We start from the raw sequence: 21,679 nt of genomic DNA on the forward strand, positions 1-21,679 counted from the left end.
GACCCTCCCTGGGACGGGTGCTGTACCGCTGACCGAGGTGCCTCCAGCTGAGCTGATCGCATAGCGGAGGTTATCATGGTTGTGATGGGGTCCTGCACCTCTTCATCTACCAGATCTTTCTCCCATCAATTGCGATCTGATCGCACATTTGTTTCACACATTTGTAGTTAAGTAAACATACTAGCTGGCTTTGGCATCTGGCACACTTCTTTAACACATCTGTGCTGGTGTGCAAGTGTTGGGACCCCACCTCTTTAACATTCTAAATCATAAGATATATTTTTAAGGCTTGTATGATGTCAAGATTTACAACGTACTTACTCGGATTACTGCAATCATCCAGTTCTATTTTACTACAGTATAAGAGAACTTCTTTACATCTTTTGTAGCAAGTTTTGTTCTTAGGTTCTTGTTACGGTGCCTGGTAGCTCTATCTCTGCATCATGTTATGGCCTCTGGTTACTCTATCTCTGCATCATGTTATGGCCTCTGGTAGCTCTATCTCTGCATCATGTTATGGCCTCTGGTTACTCTATCTCTGCATCATGTTATGGCCTCTGGTTACTCTATCTCTGCATCATGTTATGGCCTCTGGTTACTCTATCTCTGCATCATGTTATGGCCTCTGGCTGCTCTATCTCTGCATCATGTTATGGCCTCTGGCTGCTCTATCTCTGCATCATGTTATGGCCTCTGGCTGCTCTATCTCTGCATCTTTCGAAAGAAGAAAGAACTATTCACTGCTGACGTCATCAAAGTCGTCTAAAAATCAGAGACTGTGATCAAGTCCCTCCTTATTCTTCTTTCTTCATGGGTGACAAATTGATAATGGTCTCTAACGTCCTGCTGCAACTGAGCTATCATGATTCCAGTAATGATCCTCGTTGCCCTCCTGTACACATTCTCTATTAGATCTTTGCGCTTTTCTTTTAAATAAGGTGAACAATCTTGAAAACTTTCTTTTCTCCTAGCTTGTCTCTTGTTTCATTATCCAGACACTTGAATGCAATTCTGTCATTTGCCAGCTGATACTTTGCTTCTGTTGCTGTTCTCCTAAGCTGGGGTTTTAACGACATATTAGGTCCAGTGTCGACCACCAAGCCCTTTTCACACACTGAGCCCCATAGCTTATTCCTTGCTGGATGGTAGTCGTACTGAGACCTTCGTTCACTGCCTCACATCCTCATTACTTTCCATCTACTTAGGATGAACTCCATCAGCCAGACCAGCTATAGAGTTTTTATACGTCGCCTGGCAAGTTGATGCAATCCTCCTCACTCTATACTAGAAAAGCAATGATCCCTCAGGACTGAACCCTTCGGCACTCCGCTATCGACCCCTGATAGCCAGAAGTGTTACAACCCCACTTCCCTTTCCCCCCTCCCACCAAGGACTGAACCCCTCGGCACAACGCCACTAACCTCTGGCCATTTCGAGAAAGCTCATTTGGCACAAGTATTATGTTGCTTTACACTAAGATAACCTTCTTCTCTTCTAGAGAGTTTCCCCTTCATTCTTGCCCGAAGATTCTGCTTCTTTACCAACTTCTGATGTGAGATAGTGTCATATGCTTTCAGGCGACCCAGATACGCACAATCCGCACCAGACATCTCCATTGTCTCCAACACGGAGCTCACTCTCCCTTAGAACTCTGGAGGGTTTGTTACACTTCACCTATGCACGTGTTGTCTCTCACTCAGGCAGTCTCTCCCTCACAAGTAATCATACGATCATCACTGGTTACATCTGGCACAGGCGCTGACATTTAGCACACTTATTGAACACACTGCACGCTATGGTGCCCTTGACTTCTAGCACACTTGCTGCACGTGCCTGTGCTGGTGTGCGCGTGATGATGACACTGGCATTTGCCACACCTGATACAAACATTTTTCCTGACCCACACTTGCTGAGGCTCTGGCATCTGTTACAGCTGTTGATCACACAGTAACGGAAGACGAAGTAAAGTAACGGACGTCAGAAGCAAAAAAGATGATACTTCAGTACTTCAAGATATGAATTGAACAACATCTCAGACAAAGCATCAAGTTCTACAACCTCAAAGTGTCCTGTTGTGGAAGCTGCTACCACAGAAAATTGTAGAAAAAAAATGACTGTGAGTTCTCCAGTTACCTCCACCGGAATCTGCAGACAAACTGGTAGATCACAAGGCTTCTGGTATACGTTGAGGTCCCTGAATACAAGATCTCGTCACAAGGACGTAATGAGAGCAATACGTCTGGGCAGAATATCAAGTAGTCGAAGATTTGTACAAGGAGGAATATAGAGGAAATATTCGAAACACAGAAGCAAAGTTACAGAAGAGAGAGAGAAGATTTAAAGCAAATGGCTTCGGAGCTGGGAAGACTTACTGATAAAAAAAATGGAAATAATCCGAGTGAGCAGAGAGAGTGCAATGACCAAGAATAGTCACAAGAGAAGGGAGGCAAAGTGTATATGAAAAGGACGACAATGAGACATGGAGAGCAGAGGAAAATGTAAGTTTGAATGGAAGAGAATATATGAATGATAGAAACAAATTGTTAAATTTTTTTCTATACACTTGTTCGCCGTTTCCCGCTTTAGCAAAGTGGTGCCACGAACAGACTAAGAAGGGCCTCGGTTGCTCACATCCACTCCCAAGCCGCCATGTATACAGGAGGTAAACCAAAGGAAGGAAGGAGTCAGGAGCAACCAGGGAGCAGCCGTAGAAACAGGAATATAAACAACCTTTCAGCTGAAAGGATGTTGATAGAAAACGGCAAGGAATGGTGATAGAAAACGGCGGCAAGGAATGTTACATAATTAACCCAGTGAAGCACTACAGACAAGGATGAATGAACATCAAACAGTCATCGTCATAAAAGACAAAAAAAAAAAAGAGAGATGAATAAATCATGAAAAATAGTATGTCTGAATGTGCCAAGCATAATACCTGGTGACTCTTAGCTTAGAACTAATCATCGTAATGGATATACAAGTGAAGATAATAAACTACTGATCTCTGACACGACTATGAAAAAAAAACGGAGTAGGTATGTGGTGTCGCAGAATATTTCAACAGCAATTTACAATGATATTACATACTGAAGATGAACCACAGGGAATATGAGACTATGGTAGTAGGAACCATAGCAGCCATGAATACAATTAGCATCAGATGGAAGAATGAAATGGGATACGAACATAGAAGAAGAGTTGTGGAGGAGTCTTTTAAAAACTTGACCTATTTATAATTGGTTTGTTCAGATGAGTTCAACTGTCATTTAGAAGATTGAGGGACATGAAAAACTCAAGTGGATCAAACTATGGACCTCAGGAATGCACTTAATATATAATGTACCATCAGAAGAGAGCGAGCGGTTTAGAAAATAGAAAATTAACAGAAAAAATTTTCAGAGACAGTCAGTCTAATTAGATGTGTCTGTAAAGCAAAGAAACTCACAAATACAGTACATCAACTGTATCACAATCTCACATTCATCACAGACGTTAGATTGAACGACGCTCGCACTTCTCAGATCAAAATACCATTGTGAAGCGCCCACAGACTACTGTGTGTAAGTAAATAAACACATTCGTCATATTGCTGTAGCGGATACGAAGGAAAAGCGCAGCTTAAATCTCTATCCTGACAAATAAGAGTGGAATGAAGTGAGATAGATATTCTGATAGCAGCAACGTGGTGGAATGACGAGAGCCTTCAACGCCAATAATGAGAGGAACTAAAACCCAACTTGATCCTACAAGAGAATATGATGACAGATGATCAAGAGAGTAATGCCATGTTAGAGTAGAAAAAGAGACGACATTAAATGAAACACAGCGATAGACAGGAAACAACGATGAACAGAAGAAAAGAATGGAAGTAAAAGAAAAGGTAAGGAATAAGCAGAGATAAGGCAAAAAAAGATTAATGATGATATGTTGACAGGAGAGGTATGGATATACATAGAGAACAACAGACAGCAAATGAGAAAGTAATATTAGGTATCGAACAGAATCCAAAACGTAAATTTGCATGTATGACAAAGACTGGTACTGTATAGTCGAGTGTAGTACTGCCATATTTACCGTTGAAGTCTTTTCCATATATATATATATATATATATATATATATATATATATATATATATATATATATATATATATGGTTAAGAGGATGCAGACTGTATGTGCTACATACAGTGGTCTACACCCATCCGTCCACACACAGGCACAGCTGACACCCGCGTTGTATCCACCCTGTATTAGAGGAGTATAAAACTGAGGCTAATAACTGTATAAGGAAGGTGATGAGGTGATCAGGGCGAGGCCATTCATCAAGTACCCGCCCGGGGACACTGCTAACCAGCCATTATCCGCAACACTGGTGGCAGCGGTGGCATGGTGGTAGCAGTGTGATGGTAGAGGTTTCATGAGGGCGGTGGCAGCGGTGGCATGGTGATGGAAGCAGCATGATGAGGTGGTGGTAGCAAAGGGGTGGTGGCAGGCTTGGTGAAGTGGTGGGATGGTGGCAGTAGTGGGATGAATGGTGACAACATGATAAGGTGGTGGCAGAGATGGGAAGGTGGCAGTAATAGCATGATGGCAGGGGCATGTAATAATCTGGTGGCAGCAAAGACGAGGTTGGGACCAGTGGGATGATGAAACTGTGCCAATGACGGGATGATCCGATGTTAAGTGGCAAGCTGATGGTAGTGGTGATTGGTGCAGTGGCAGGAGTGGTGATTAGTGGTAGTGGTCGCTCTGGTATGGCAATAGCAGTCCAGGGATGTTAAGGTGTTCGCAAGGACTGGCTGGCGTGGTGGTAGAACTGACGGGCCAGTGTTGTGACCACTGGTGATATGTTAGTGGTATTGCTTCTGTAGTGGTAGTGGGGGTTTGATGTTATAGTGGTGGCAATAATGGTATGGGAGTGGGATGATGGTAGGTATGTGATGGGGGTGGAACATCTGCAACGGTGGTTGGAAGGTGTTGGCACCAACATTGCTACCACCAGCAATACTTCCCCAGCCTGTCTGTAACCAACCAACACACACTCCCCCCCCCCAACATTGCTGCCACCAACCACTCAAACTCCCTAGCAATGCTGCCACCTACCACGCATTGACAATATTGCCACCAACCACATATTCCCCCTCAACACTACTGCCACCAACTACGTATTCCTCCAACACCACTGCCACCAGTCGCATATTCTCCCTCAACACTACTGCCACCAACCATGTACTATCCTCCAACAGTGCAACTACCAACCACACACTCCCACACGTAATAAAGCCAGCAACACAATAGAACACATGTTGGAACTGACTATCGTCTCCTGTTGTTACACTTCCAGGAAATTATTATTTTGGTATTCATAACCAAGACCAATTACGTGTGTTGTAAGGTGGAGAGTTGAGGAGTGTCACAATGTCCCTACATGAACCTGTCCATTTTTCATGACATGTGGCGCTGGTGGCATGACCCAGTGCTGTGGTGGTGGTGCTATGGCAGGTGGTGATGGCGGATGCAGTGCTGGGGTGGTGGTGCTGTGGCAGGTGGCGATGGCGGATGCGGTGGCAGGTGGTGGTGCTGTGGCAGGTGGTGGTAGTGGACCCAGTGCTGTGGTGGTGGTGCTGTGGCAGGTGGTGGTGGTGGACCCAGTGCTGTGGTGGTGTGACAAGTGGTGGTGGTGAACCCAGTGCTGTGGTGGTGGCGCTGGTGGTGGTGGTGGCGGACCCAGTGCTGTGGTGGTGGTGCTGTGGCAGGTGATGGTTGTGGCGGACCCAGTGCTGTGGTGGTGGTGCTGTGGCAGGTGGTGGTGGCGGACCCAGTGCTGTGGTGTTGTTGTGGCAGGTGGTGGTGGCGGACCCAGTGCTGTGGTGGTGGTGCTGTGGCAGGTGGTGGCGGCGGACCCAGTGCTGTGGCTGTGTTGTTGTGGCAGGTGGTGGTGGCGGACCCAGTGCTGTGGTGGTGGTGCTATGGCAGGTGGTGGTGGTGCTGTGGCAGGTGGTGGTGGCGGACCCAGTGCTGTGGTAGTGTTGTTGTGGCAGGTGGTGGTGGCGGACCCAGTGCTGTGGTGGTGTTGTTGTGGCAGGTGGTGGTGGCGGACCCAGTGCTGTGGTGTTGTTGTTGTGGCAGGTGGTGGTGGCGGACCCAGTGCTGTGGTAGTGTTGTTGTGGCAGGTGGTGGTGGCGGACCCAGTGCTGTGGTGGTGTTGTTGTGGCAGGTGGTGGTGGCGGACCCAGTGCTGTGGTGTTGTTGTGGCAGGTGGTGGTGTTGTTGTGGCAGGTGATGGTGGTGGCGGACCCAGTGCTGTGGTGGTGGTGCTGTGGCAGTGTTGAGGATGGTGTTGGTGGTATGTTGGTGATATGTTGACGCTGGTGATGTACCTCTTTGTCCATTTCCGAGAAAGGGGTCTCCATTCTTGGAGTCCCGTCTTGTATACTTGCTGACGTTCATAGTCCACTCGCTTAGCCTCTGCCACCCATCCGCCACCACCACACTCACTCTCCAACAAAGTGACTCCTTTACGTCAGTAGCTTCTTGTTTCCTGTGTATCTGTGATGGAAATAAGTTGGTGTTATTGCTGTTGGAGATATCCTAGTGTTGGTGGTGTATTGACGGTGATGGTGGATGGTGCACTGGTGATGGGAGGAGAAGAAGAGAGGTGGGGGAGGGTAACTCTAACCCCCCAACCTCCTCCACTAATCATGACCGGTGGCCCGGGAGGACTAGGATGTCTGCCCCACCACCCACTGCCGTCTTACGAGTAGGGAGACCCCACCACACCCAGACCTCTTCTACCCTGCCCTCTAAACCCTCTCTTTCCCCCAGCCACAAGCCCCCATACCCCAACCCGCCACCAGGAAGGTCTGGCCGCCAGCTTGCTGCTCCTCCTGCTGTTGCTGGTGATGCTGTCCCTTGATCCCATCACAGACACTGATGGTGTTCTTTTTTTTGCTGCCTCTGTTCCTCTGTCCCTTTAGAGTGCTGCTGTTGCTACTGTAGTTGTGAGCTCTTTGTCTGTACTGTTCTGTCCGATATCTGTTGTGCAGCTGCGTCTGCTGCTCAGACTCTGGCTGTTATTGCTGCTGTAACCATAGATTCAGCTGCTGCCACAACCTTCGGACTGGTCCTGCTGTCCCTACTGTTGTTATGCTGTTTTTACTGTTACTGCTATGATCGAGCAGCTGGTGCCGCTGTCTGTGCCTCAGCTGTAGCTACCGCTCATACCCCTTACTACTTCAGTGGCCCCCAGCTGATCCTAGGGATTCCAGGCTGACCCAAATGACCATGGCTACTGCTGGTGACCCTGGCAGAACCTGTTGACTCCCAAGTGATCTTGGTGATCTTGATTGAACCTGGTGATTCTAACAGACCTTAGCCACCTTTGGCTGACCCTGACGTGTAGGTCCAAGTGATCACTCACCTGTTGGTGATGTGTCATCAACAGCACTGGTCGAGCAGGCTGGGGGCCAAGGCTCGGGCCACTCTTGTTTTGAATATTCATGTTCTTTGTATCGAAGGACATTGATTCCCCCCACATGAACATTGGCACAAGGGCGTGTATTGTCCACACATGATCGTAGATGAGGTGATGGAGTGCAACGAGGTGGTATGCAAATGAAATGACCTCTGATACTAGAGGCCTATGGTAGATTAGCATATCATTATCATGCTTCGTGGCATGAATCATTGTAACGTTAAGGGAATAACCCACTCTGATCTTGGAGTGATATACGTGTTGTAACGGTAAGGGATTAACCCACTCTGATCTTGGAGTGATATACGTGTTGTAACGTTAAGGGATTAACCCCACTCTGATCTTGGAGTGATATGCGTGTTGTAACGGTAAGGGATTAACCCACTCTGATCTTGGAGTGATATACGTGTTGTAACGTTAAGGGATTAACCCACTCTGATCTTGGAGTGACATACGTGTCCTCTCTATAATTCTTCGATTTTCAATTCACTTTTATATCGTCTGAGACCCCTCACTAGCACTGAGGGGTAGGATTGACATCACTTATGTTGCTAAGGTGTAACACCAATGTTATAACATCTATACTTATGCATGGTGACCCATTCAATGTTATAACATCTATACTTATGCATGGTGACTCATTCAATGTTATAACATCTATACTTATGCATGGTGAATCATCCAATGTTATAACATCTATACTTATGCATGGTGACCCATTATGCTTAAGGGGATCAATTATACTGTATGAGTATCCTCGCTGGTTTATGATGGCACGGTTGAAATCATTTATGTGTTAGGATAAATAAATGATTTCATCTATACTCAGGCATCAAATGTCCTAGAGAATGTTAACGGCCTTTCAATAGACTACAAGAAAGAGAGTGCTCACAGTGAGCTGATATTGTACGGAAATTTTGAATCATTGTCGTCATTATTAAGGATTCTTTAGGATTCCTCTGCTGCCACAAGGAAGGGGGTGAAAAAAGAGCAAGAAAAATGGAAAAAGATAAGAAAATGGAAAAAGAACAGAAAATAGAAAAAGAAAAGAAAATGGAATAACATAAGAAAATGGAAAAAGAAAAGGAAATGGAATAACGTAAGAAAATAGAAAAAGAAAATGGAATAACATAAGAAAATGGAAAAAGAAAAGGAAATGGAATAACATAAGAAAATAGAAAAAGAAAATGGAATAACATAAGAAAATAGAAAAAGAAAAGAAAATGGAAAAAGATAAGAAAGAGAGCGAGATGACACATCCTCAAACCCAGGTATATCATGAGACTGCTTACAAACATTCAGTTTTCATCATGTTAAGAAGGTCATATGGAACTATAGCTGGTCAACTGCCTGGCAGTACATCATCAAACTTGAAACTCGCAACTTCTTCGACATAACTGAACCTGACCTACACACATACGTTATGATATAAACTGTGTCAGAGTAACATGGCGTAAGTCATCCAGGAAACAGTGAAACAGCAACTGGGTGTAAGTCATCACGTAAAGTATGGCAGAGTAACATGGTGCAAGTCATCATGTAAACTGTGGGAGAATAACTTGGTAACCACATAAAGATATGAGTGACTCAGGTATTTATATATTGGCCCCTCCCAGTACCTATGCTAACTCAAGGAATATCTCGTCCCCTATCCATGAAGCAATCTCTTAGGTATTAGCTGTTGACCACAGCCGCCCAGACTGGCACTGCCTTCGGAGCGTTAAAGTGGTGCCCGGAACCATTGTATACCTTCCATGTTAGAATCACTGGTCTTTTCTTCTGTCTCATGACAAATTGACTCCTGGTCTAGTCCTATTATCTTCTCCTTAGTCACCATACATGTATTCAAATCTCATTCATTTTCTCCAAACAAGTTTTCTTGTCATCTATTATCTGCACGATCGTTTTTAATGTAGATTCCAGGCACTTCGTCCCCGTCATCATGGGGAGCTTAGAACCCCCGAGTTCCCGCCTGACTCTACTGCCAATGAGAGGGAGGGCTCAGACAGTTGTAATACCGGCGCCTCATTTCCTATTCACTTATACCAGCATTCGTGGTCTTTCTAGTGACCTCTCTCCTGTTTAACACCATCTGTCTAGTATCTCTCCTGATGCTTTACTTCTTTCTGAGATTCAATTCTCTAATGATTTCACTGGCCCCTTTCCCACATATAATCTCCACTCACGATTCCGGTTCATACTTGGTGTCTGCGCTTATTCCAACAGCAATACACCTGTGGCACGCCTCGAGGACTCTGCGTGTCCAATCTCTGATATCATCTGGTATTCAAGGTCTATCTCCCAACTACCACTGCTTTCCCTTATTTCGCCAACTGCTCTCCTAATTTTGCAAATTCTATCATTTTCTTCGCCTATCAAAATTCCTTCTATGAGCCTGTGACATCCTCTCATCTAGGAGATATCAACATTCACCATAGGGAATGGTTGAACTCCTCCCACAAGGATGGTGAAGGGTGATTGAGGCACTCACGTTTTCCATTCTCAATAATCTGCAACAAATTATCACCCACCTCACCCCATATTCCAGATTATTGTACAAATTCTCCTAATATTCAGGTTATGTTTTTCACTCGGAATCCTTCTTGCTGTTGCTACACAATCTTGCCACCAACTGGGTCGTCTGGCCACATTCTCATAAATGTATCTATTTTAACGACACCTCCCCCTCCAGCAGCCCCTTCTAAGCAAAAATATTGACCTCAACAAAGCTGACTGGAATAACTTACAAGAGTTCTCTGACTTTCCTTAGGTTGATTACTGTCTCTTATGTGGTGATGCTTCTGTCTCCGCCAGACGCACAGCAAAGGTTATTGTTGCGGGAATGAAAGCATATATCATCTCTGCAACCGTTCAGGTAAGGAATCAGGCATCTCGGGCTTGGAAAAACTCCCATTCCTCCGACGCCCATTCAGACTTTATCACTGCTCGCAATCACTGCAAGAACGTTATCCGTGAGGCAAAAAGTTCCTTTATTCATATGAAGTGCGATAACCTCTCCTCGCCATCCACTCATAAGCCTTTCTGGCCATTAGCTAAGATCCTCGCTCAGAAACTTCTGTCGCTCTACCTTTCCTTCGCTTTCCCGTTCTGGCGGTACTACAGCTGTCTCTCCCGTGGTTAAAGCAACTCTTTTTTAGTTTTCGTTTCTCCACTAAGTTTCCCATACTAACCCTATGCCACTTCTCGTAATCTCTTTTCAAATTGTCCGAGAAGCTCCTCTGTCTCTCTGGACACAAGCGAGGAATATGGACATGATGGAATCCATCCCTGTGTACTGAAGGTGTATGCCTCCGAACTTGTTCCTGTCCTTGTTCTCTGTTTCATTTATATTAAAAAGAAGAAAAAAAAAAGCTTCTTCTTGGAGGCGTATGTTGGATCATCCTATCCTTAAGAAGGGTGGCCGTTCTAACACCTTCCAACTATCGTCCTGTTGCTTTGACATCTACTATTTCTAAAGCCTTGGAACTTACATATCCACAGACATTTTGAATCTCACAGTCTTCTCTCTGATCTCCAGTATGGTTTCCGGAAGGTGAGATCCACCGGTGATATTCTTTCCTATCTCGCTTATGTCTGGTCATCATCCCTGGAAGATTGTGGGTAATCCTAGGTAGTTTCCCTTGAGATATCCAAAGCTTCTGACAGGGTGTGGCATTGAGGTCTCTTCTCTTAATTCTCTTCTTTTGGCTTCCCTACCTCACTATGCTCTCTTATGCCTACCTTCCTCTCCGACCGATCTGTCACCTTGGTTGTTGAGGATCAGCCTCTCTCCCTCAAGGCTCTGTCTTGTCCCCTTACATCTTTTCTCCTTTTCATCAACGATTTCCTTTCTTCTACAAATGACCAAATGCATTCACAGTCCTGATAACTCAACATTGCACTCTACCACATCCTTCAAATCTGATCGTCCTTCTCTCACTAGATCTCATCTCGACTCGACACAACTTCCTCAATGAATTCAGACTTGGACAGGATAGGTCAGTGGGGTAAACGAAATCTGGTTAATCTAATGCCTCCAAACCCCATTTTCTGCCCATCTCTGTATTGAAAACTCACACCTTTCTCTCTACTTCGTCAGATCTGTAACTCTACCTTTTGACTCAGTGAACATACTTGGTATTACAGTAACCCCCACACAATCTAGAAAAGCTCACATTACGCCTGACTCTAAGAAAATGGGGATCCTATTTAGATGTCGAACTTTCATTTCTTCCAACTGATCAACTTTCCCAGTCTAACGTTCAAACTTGACCCAATTGCCCTACGCCACAATTCTGGTTCACTTTCCCTCTTCCATCGATGTTACTTTGGGTTTTGCTCCCAGAAGTGGCTGGTTGTGTGCCCCCACCACTAGCTAGACCACGCAATACTCGACAAGCTGCTCCGTCACATGATTGTGGCAACTCGAAGGTGGGCCGATTTGATAACTGTTTCTCTCTATCAGCCTCGAGGCTCTGGAACTCTCTACCCTCTCGTGTTTTTCCCAATAACTGTAACCTGGCATTTTCTTTTTTAAGACAGAGTGTTCCTTTCATCCAAAATTCTTAAATACTTCTCCGTCCTTTTGTCTTTCTTTTCATTAACTTTTCTGTATTTCAAATAAGGCCCAGCCTTGATGTGGATTTTCACCCGTGACGTTCATCCTGTAAACCATGACAGGGTAGCTTGGTATGAGTCACCAGGTAACCATAGCTAGGTAAGCTAGTTCGTCACTATAGAAATCATAGCGTAGAATGATTCACTAAGTAAAGCACAACAGGATAACTTAGCATCAGTCTCCAGGCAAACCATGGCAGGGTAACCTGGCATAAGACACCAGGCGAACCATGGCAGGGTAACCTGGCATAAGACAGCCAGGCGAACCATGGCAGGGTAACCTGGCATAAGACACCAGGCAAACCATGGCAGGGTAACCTGGCATAAGACACCAGGCAAACCATAGTAGGGTAACCGAGCATAACACACCAGGTAAACCGTCACAAGGTGACATGGCGTGTCATCATGTAAACCATAGGGAAATTGCTAAGCATAAGTCACTAGGTAAACTATGGAACTGCGACAAAGTCAATTGGCATGAATCACTCACTTCACTATGGCAGGGTAAACTGGTGTGTGTGTGTGTGTGTGTGTGTGTGTGTGTGTCACTAGGTAAACCATGGCAGGGTATACTAGCATGAAGCACACAGAACAGATTGTCTTTGTCATTTCCCTCCCACCTGGGATCCCAGGACACCCCCCACCAGTTCAGGGCAACACGGGTCTATGACCCGACGAAGAGTTTATGACTGTCATATATGTGTATTGTTGACACACACACACACACACACACACACACACGGGCCTCTGGGCTGTTCCATAGCTCTGTTATTGTCTGTTTCGGGCCAGGATTCTCTATTGTGGGAGCAGCTTGCTCCTGTTTTACTCTGGCCCACTGATTCGTGCTCAGCTGCCTGCTACTCAGACCTAATCTTGTCATATATCTTCTCAGTTATTCAATTCTCCTCAGTCCTTTTTTTTTTAGCTTCGAACAATTAAGGTCATGTTATTCAGTTTGTTTTCATTAACTTTCTATCTTTTTTTTCGTTGTTTGTCAGTCTAGTGTTACAGAGAACAGGTTTGGGTTACAAGTGAAGGTCTTGTGTTGGTGCAAGTTCTTCCCCACTTGTTCTTGTCTGTTATGACGGTGTCCGCCGTGACAGTGAGGTGCCGGGGCAAGAGGGAGTTACTCTCTCATAAAGATCATCCGTCACATTTCCCACTCTGGAATAAGGGACTTAATGGCGATCTCGGGGTCGTCGCGACATCAAAATGCTCAGTGAGCCATATCCTTAACACCGAGTTTCCTATCTATTTAAGCGGAATTACCAACCGTGTGAGTAAGAGCCTGTACCTCCCGCGGCTGCGAAAGACTGTCATTATCTTCTAGTATTATGGTCTCGGGGGGGGAGGGGCAGTTATCGTACATCAGCCACACCAGCACCACAACAAACCCTCGGTCACAATATGTTTGACAAAGACTTCACAAAACATTAGGATATTACCTTACCAACTTTTGTGGCTGGAGAGCGAAGCAGTTATTATCGTCCCATATATAGCAGCTATGTTCTGGGAAGAACAATGGGGAGAACACGTACAGCTTGGAGAACAGGGTGTGTGTGTGTGTGTGTGTGTGTGTGTGTTGGCAACCTGAGCACCTGCCGAGTGCCCGCGATATTGGAACCCTTCTCCAGTACCCTCTGCCCTCCCTCCTCTCCTTCCTCCAGAGGTAAATCCCCACACGCCCCAGCGCTCCCCAGGGAGGAGCCCATAGTCCCCCTTCCCTCCCTCCCCATCACCTTCTGAGCCTCACCCCCTAACCCCATCACCCCCGTCCCAGCCCCAGGCCCCACGCGCACCAATCTGCATTTAAATTTAAATAAACCTCAACGAACCGGTCCAGGAAGGTCCAGTTAGGGGGTCCTGCCCTGCTGCGGTGGGTGGTGGGTGTATGAGTGAGGTCAGGTGGGCGGGTGGGTAGATGAGTCGGTGGGCAGATTGCCCCGCAGGGTGGGTGGTGGGTGCTACACAGAGGTTAGTGGGTGGGCTCGCCAGGTGGACGAGTGTTAGACCGTACAGCTGGGGTGCTGGTGCAGGCAAGGAGGTAGGGATGACCGTACAGCTGGGGTGCAGGTGCAGGCAAGGAGGTAGGGATGACCGTACAGCTGGGGTGCAGGTGCAGGCAAGGAGGTAGGGATGACCGTACAGCTGGGGTGCAGGTGCAGGCAAGGAGGTAATGATGACCGTACAGCTGGGGTGCAGGTGCAGGCAGGGGGGTATGGATGACACTAAAGCTGGGGTGCAGGCGCTAGCAAGAAGTGGCGAGGTAGTTTGGCCCCTCCTTGAGGAGTCCCATCTTATCTTCTCTTTTCTTATCTATTTTCCAAAGGTTGTCACGTTTACTTCCTCATGCCTCAGCTTGGTCCACGAGCCCACAACACTATTGCTCTTCACATCACCTGGTGCACGTCACTAACTCATCCTCCAGTTGCCTCCTCTTGTTTTGAAGTTTTCCAGGAACAAAGAACTGTTTCATATCAACATCGTCATAGCCTCCTAAAAAACTATATGTAGTTCCCATGTTTCCCTCAATGTTCTACTCTCCTACAGTGTGGTGTAGCTTGAGGACTTCCCCTCCTCGCTTCATAGATCATTGCACTCACATCTGGAACCTCTCTTGCTGCGCTTCTGTGGACCCTTTCCAGCAGTTCAGCAGTTCTTTGCGGATCGTCAGCTGAGGAAGCCAGACTGCTGCGGTGTATACCAACGCAGGGCCTACGTGCACGTCTTCTGTGTTATTCCACAGCATCTCACACGTCATGACTTTGAAGGTAACTTTAACATTAACTAAAATATAGTTTCCCTCCTCACGGTCCGTTTTCAAACATTTTTCAGATGACAAGTTCTTTGTGTGTGTGTCTGTGTGTGAGTGTGTGTGTGTGTGTGTGTGTGTGTGTGTGTGTGTTACCTGAAGCTACACAAGCAACCGAGTGTCCAAACCAAGGCTAGCTCATTAACGTGTCATATATGATATATATCATACAAACCTCCAACATCCAGGATCGAACCCGGGACCCCTTTGCAACAGGCGGGAGCGCTACTGCTATGCTATGATCGCCCCTAATAGGGAAATGACTATTCGAATACTATGTACTCGAATACCCTTCGTCCCACATTGGTGAGCAACGGGGTCTACACCGGTCATTTCCCATCAGGCTCACACAGCCAGCAGATAGCATTTAAAGAAAACCTAATTGTACAACGAGGAGGTATATGAATAATACTCTTCAACACCAAGAATTTGAACCTCGTATCGTAATTTGGCATAAACCTACATGGGTTTGAACCAACCTCGTTTGGTAAATTATCTTCTTAGCTCAGAAATACTAAAGGCCTCTCCCCTTACTTGTCACACTCGCTCAACTTGAGAAGGTTCCGTTGACATAACTAATGTATTCCTCTCTCGTCAAGTAGCTGTCATTGTATTTGAGTAGCTCCTCCTCTGACCCAAGCTCAGGCGTCTACTTTCATAACCAGACTTTCGTCTGGAACGGTATCAAAGACTCTCTGTCAATCCAAGCGACCCGCCCGTTCCTTTGTTCTAGGACGCTGCTCACTCTCTCATGGAAATCCAGCAGATTCGTCCCTCAAGATCCTTTCACTCTTAGACCACGTTGTCTCCCACTTAGGTAGCTGTTTGCTCTCTTATTACCTTCTCTCCTGTCTTACAAGTCACGCTCAGAACTGATGCTGGTCTTTGGTTTTTGGTGCTACTTCTCTATTACTATCTTCTGTTGACACTACGTTGGTTCTCTTCCCTCATTAAGGAAGAATTCATTTATCGCTCTTGGTCTGGCAAGGGTTTTCATACACTTCTCAAGTACAAATGGCAAAACGCCATCTGGTCCACGAGCTTTATGAGGGTTCTAACTCCTTACGAGCCTACTCGACGCCATTTATCTATTTCATTGTTTTCTAGCGTATGTTCCTCGTCCTTGACGTAATGATGGTAACGGGTGGCGTGCCACAGGGATCAATCTTTGGACCGGTTTTCTTTCTCATATATATATATATCGGTCAGTGATACTGATTAAGAACTACATTGTATGATATCGAGGTTCGTAGACTTTGATAAGCTGGGAAGTTAATCTTCAACAGAAAGTCAACGTCTGCATCTTCAAACTGACATAGACACACAGATGAACTAGGCTTGGCACATGGGTGGCAAATGAACCGTGATACAAGACTTATAAGTGCAAAGGTTAATATAATGTTAGTAAGAACGGGAAGACAAGGCACAGCATGAACTCTGTTGAACTATATGATATAAATGAGGAAAAAGACTTGTATATAACAATCTTTGGTGACCTAAAGGCAAGCAAGCAGCTCACAGGGGTAATGGAAAAGGCAAGCTAAATTCTTTGACACATAGGCAGAGCTTTTGACTTTAAGTCTATGAAAATTATTCCCACTTTTTACAAATCATTAATTCGCTCCCAGGTTAAATGATGTTTTCAGTTTTGCTCACCCTGCTAATCAAAGGACATAGAAAGAATGGAGAGACTGCAAAGACAACCTATCATTATGATTCATGATCCGACACTATGAAAAAAATCGCACGAGAGCCAATTGAAAGACTAAGTTTGATAAGCATCGAAAAGAAAAGGTTCAGATGCGATTTAGACTTGAAGTTGAAATGGTGAAATGCTCCGATAACCTCGATCTAACATATTATTCTTTTTTGTACGTTGGAGGTTCCTGTCATGAATAAAAGTGCACATCAAGACCGGACCCTGGTTGAAATATGAAAGGGTTTATGAAAGGGAAATAAGAAGAGACAAGAATAAGTATTTAAGAACGTTGGAGAAAGTGAAAAAAAAAAACATGTTTATTAAAAAAGTGCCAGGCCACAGTTGTTAGGAAAGACATGAGAGGGTAGAAAGCTGCAAAGCTTCGAGGTGTAGCGAAAGGAACAGTGATCAAAACGGCAGCGTGCTGAGCACTGTGTGGTCTAGCTAATAGTAAGGGCAAAAACCAGTGTAATACCAATAGCAGAGAGAAAGTGAGCTAACATTGCAGCGTAGGGTAAGTGGGTCAAGTTTTGAAGTTAGCCTGAGTGAGTTGATAAGTCGAACCGTTTCCGCTTCACTCGGTCAACCAAGGATTCAGAGCTAGAAGCAGATGTGAGATCAGAACTCTTAAGTCTACGTTCGTCTGATCCCACTCATAGTAACGGACGGATAAAAATTCAAGGGCAAACGCTTTACCTCGAATAGGGCGAAGAACGTTTTCTTCGAAAGAAATATCAACATATGAAGTGATTTATCAGAATAGTGAAAGTAGTCCCAGAGATACGTCTTAGAATAGAACTGAAAAGATATCTCGATTTAAATCCATGAATGACATTTATTGCGCCTCCTTACTTACATGAAAATTTTATAGGTTTTTCTCTTCAACACAAATGCATGTGTGTCATACTGCACTTTACAAGGAGTTTCTGATCTCTTCCTTTATCACAAACAGCTTCGTAAGGACCCTGTGGCCTGTTGCTATTTCATTTCCTTTATATTCCTTTGTACCTCCGGGTCTTCCAGTGTAAACAAATTCTAAAGACCACATACTGGGATATCTGTATCAGTAACCTTTTCTTCTGAGCTCCATATCTAGTATCTGGTCCTTATCTTTAAGTTCACACGAAAGCAGTGACAAGTTTGGGATCTTCTCCTGACTTACCTACATTTTTGTCATTCCTTTTGTTGTGATGGTAATTCCTGGTCTTCTTATATCCTGCAAATGCAACTTGATTCTGGTGTTTCCTCTGACCTCGGCCATACCGTGTCTTTGTGTTCCTTTATCTTCTATTGGTTTCCTGTGACATAATTCCCATATCTTGTCCATTCCTCTCTCATTATACATCGGTGTTGATACATACCTCTCCACACCCAGATCATAGATTTGTCAAAGTCTAACATATCCATAAATGTGGTCTTCAGACTTCCTTGCTGCGTTGGTGTTTAAGTCTTTATCATTTCCATTCTTGATGTTTTCCACTATGATGGTGTCGATGATTTTCTCTGTGTCATTACTACACTTCCACTATAACTCTGTAGTCCATCTCAAGCACAAGGTATTGTTTACACTTTCCAAGTGGAGATCGAGAGGCAGTGTTTTCGTGGCAGCGCTGCATGTGGCAAGGGAATCCAACATCGATGTCACATCCACACTTCTAACGCGAGTGACTCCTGATCCATGTTGGTCCGGAGGGATTTCCTTCACTCACTCGGGGAACATGAACCTCCGCGTGTCTTCACCTCCACGTGCGGATCTAGGGCATCCCACGGTATAGCCTCATCGCTCGAGTTCCTGGAGCTTTACCGTAGCCTGCCTGCCAGCAACTCTGCCTGGCCATCCGAGCTCGTTGCACTTGGAACCATTTGAACTGGTCCTTCATTAGGGTCATGAAGATGTTGACCTGGTTCTTCTCATCCTCTTGGAGGATCATACGTATAACAGAGGGATTGTTAGCTCTTATAACTGATTGGCTGAGAGAGAGAGAGAGAGAGAGAGAGAGAGAGAGAGAGAGAGAGAGAGAGAGAGAGAGAGAGAGAGAGAGAGAGAGAGAGAGAGAGAGGATGAAGGGGTGGGACAGGCGAATGTGTAGTATTTGAAACAGAAGAGAGGCTTAAAATGTACATGTAGGTGTATGATGTAAGCTTTGTGATGTGTGTGTGTGCCAGGTCTGCTGGAGACGTGTTTGTGGTGCCTTATCCACATATCCCCGGCAGGCTGGCCGTGAGCATTGCAGACATGTTTTTATCTTGTTGATTTGTGAGGGGAAAAGGGAATCAATCAAGCTAAGCTACGCACTGATTGGCTTGTTGCCCCCTTCATGTTCGTAACCTCCCTGGGAACCAAGGATGTATCATGGCTGTAATGCTGTCAAGGTCTCGGATACATTTATAGTTTGTGTCATTGTTATTGTCAGTCCTCCGCCAGATATTCTCCGCTGCTTCCCCTGAGTAGGTGACGACTGGTTTAATCTTTTTCCTTGGTCGTTCATTCTGGTCTTTGGTGTTTCCAAACGCAGGAGTTCTAGTGTCTAGCGCATCGTAGACCCCCATTTTCAACCCTCTGTAGGTTCATCATGTATGATATGAGGCGAGTTCTCTGTGTATGGAAGAATATATATTCCCTCAGAGGCCCAGCCCTCTGTTCTTAACGCTACCTTGCTAACGCGGGAAATAGCGAATAGTTTGAAAGAAAGAATATATATATATATATATATATATATATATATATATATATATATATATATATATATATATATATATATATATATATATATATATATATATATAAGGATAAGTATGATCATGGTTTTCACCAACTCTTGGATCTCCGGAAGGTGCCGGAGTCTGTGCAAGACTGGTCCAAGACCGCTTTTCCAGAAGTGTTTCTTTGGTTGATGTGGTCCACGATCGAACCCCGTGATGTTGGTTGGTGATTAATATCTTTTTTTTCTGGTTTACTCTACTGTTTCCCTGTATAGTAAAGTCGGGTGGTTTTACTCATCCTAGATTCACTTTACCATATTTGTTTTGAGTCATTTTTGTTTTCCAGTCTTTTTCGAATTTTTTGTTTATTCTGGTCACCTCTGACTTTACTAAACCCATGTTCTGTGAATACTTTTTTTTTGAAGTTGCTTGGGGCCGTACGGGTAAGTGAATTCCCTAATCAAGGCCATATGATGTACACTGTGGGGCGGGGTAGCGCCAGAAATGGATGAAGGCAAGCAAGTATATATGTATATGTCTGTGTATGTGTATGTGCGTGTATGGGCGTATATATATATATATATATATATATATATATATATATATATGTATATATATATATATATATATATATGTATATATATATATATATATATATATATATATATATATATATATATATATATATTTTATTTATCTATTTTGCTTTGCCGCTGTCTCCCGCGTTAGCGAGGTAGCGCAACGAAACAGACGAAAGAATGGCCCAACCCACCCACATACACATGTATATACATACAGGTCCACACACGCAAATATACATACCTATACATCTCAATATACACAAATATATATATACACACACAGACATATACATATATACACATGTACATAATTCATACTGTCTGCCTTCATTTATTCCCATCGCCACCTCGCCACACATGGAATAACATCCCCCTCCCCCCTCATGTGTGTGAGGTAGCGCTAGGAAAAGACAACTAAGGCGCCATTCGTTCACATTCAGTCTCTAGCTGTCATGTAATAATGCACCGAAACCACAGCTCCCTTTCCACATCCAGGCCACACAGAACTTTCCATGGTTTACCCCAAACGCTTCACATGCCCTGGTTCAATCCATATATATATATATATATATATATATATATATATATATATATATATATATATATATATATATATATATATATATATATATATGTTGTTATCACTGTTATTATTGTTATCATGTACATCAATTCAAACAATCTTACCACTGCGTGGCCCGAGAGTCGAAACCGGGCTATCGACATCTGGAGGCGGACAGCGGAACCACTGCATCAAAGGTGGGCTAAAACCTCTCTCTCTCTCTCTCTCTCTCTCTCTCTCTCTCTCTCTCTCTCTCTCTCTCTCTCTCTCTCTCTCTCCTAGACTGCTTCTGCAGCTCAGGTTCGACTCTTGGACCGCGTAATGGGAAAAATTTGACCCGATTTACACGTGAACATCACAGATTCTCATATATAGACAATAACAAGGAGACCGTGAGTTTGGCTGCGGCGTCCTTGGGACCACAGTGTGGGCGGCCTGCCTTACCCTACGGTCCATTGTGGACAGGAATCCTGAGCTGCAGCAGCAGCAGCAGCAGCAGGTTGAGAGAGAGTTAGGTCTTCGGCCTTCGATCGTTCAGTAGTTCTACCGTTCTCAACCCCATATTCATCGACCTGCGAAGGATGAACAGCTGAGTTGACTGCGGAAGGGCTACCGAGGGTTCGACCCCAGGTAACCCGTGCACTGCTTGAGACTACAGTTTTTGTGGCAGAGATGTCCAGCCTCTAGTTCACCACGGGTGAAGGGATGTCACCTGTGTAAGTAATGATGAGAGTTGGTGACAAGACGCTCCACCAAGAGAACCAGTTTAGAAGAGGAAAAAATTTCGATGCCACCGAACTGATGATGACTTCATACGGTGCCCTTGGTGAAGGATGCTACACAGGAGGGCTTCTGTGATTTCTGACCTGCCTAAAACTTCAGTAGTTTGTACAGTAGGCCTTTAGTCCAAGCTTTGTCAAAGGCGTTTACTTAGATCTCTTTACATTACTATACAGCTTAATTCTTGTCCTCTGAACGAAATAATCTCCCACGATCTCATTTGCAGAGGCGGTGCGCTTGCCCCTCCGGCTGCTGTACTAACATGCATGATAGAGGCTGTAGCTCTCCCTATGCCCGTTTCTCTTAGGGTTAGTTATTCTTACGAAGAGTTTACTCACAATTTCCAGGAGAGAGATGGCATAGTATTACGTTAGGTCTGAGTCTCCCATTGTTGATGGTGGTAATAAGTGTTCCTCTGGCCTCTCTGAACCTTCGGGAACAAGTACTATGA

Source organism: Panulirus ornatus, chromosome 42, assembly GCF_036320965.1.
Source record: "Panulirus ornatus isolate Po-2019 chromosome 42, ASM3632096v1, whole genome shotgun sequence".
NCBI lineage: Eukaryota > Metazoa > Arthropoda > Malacostraca > Decapoda > Palinuridae > Panulirus > Panulirus ornatus.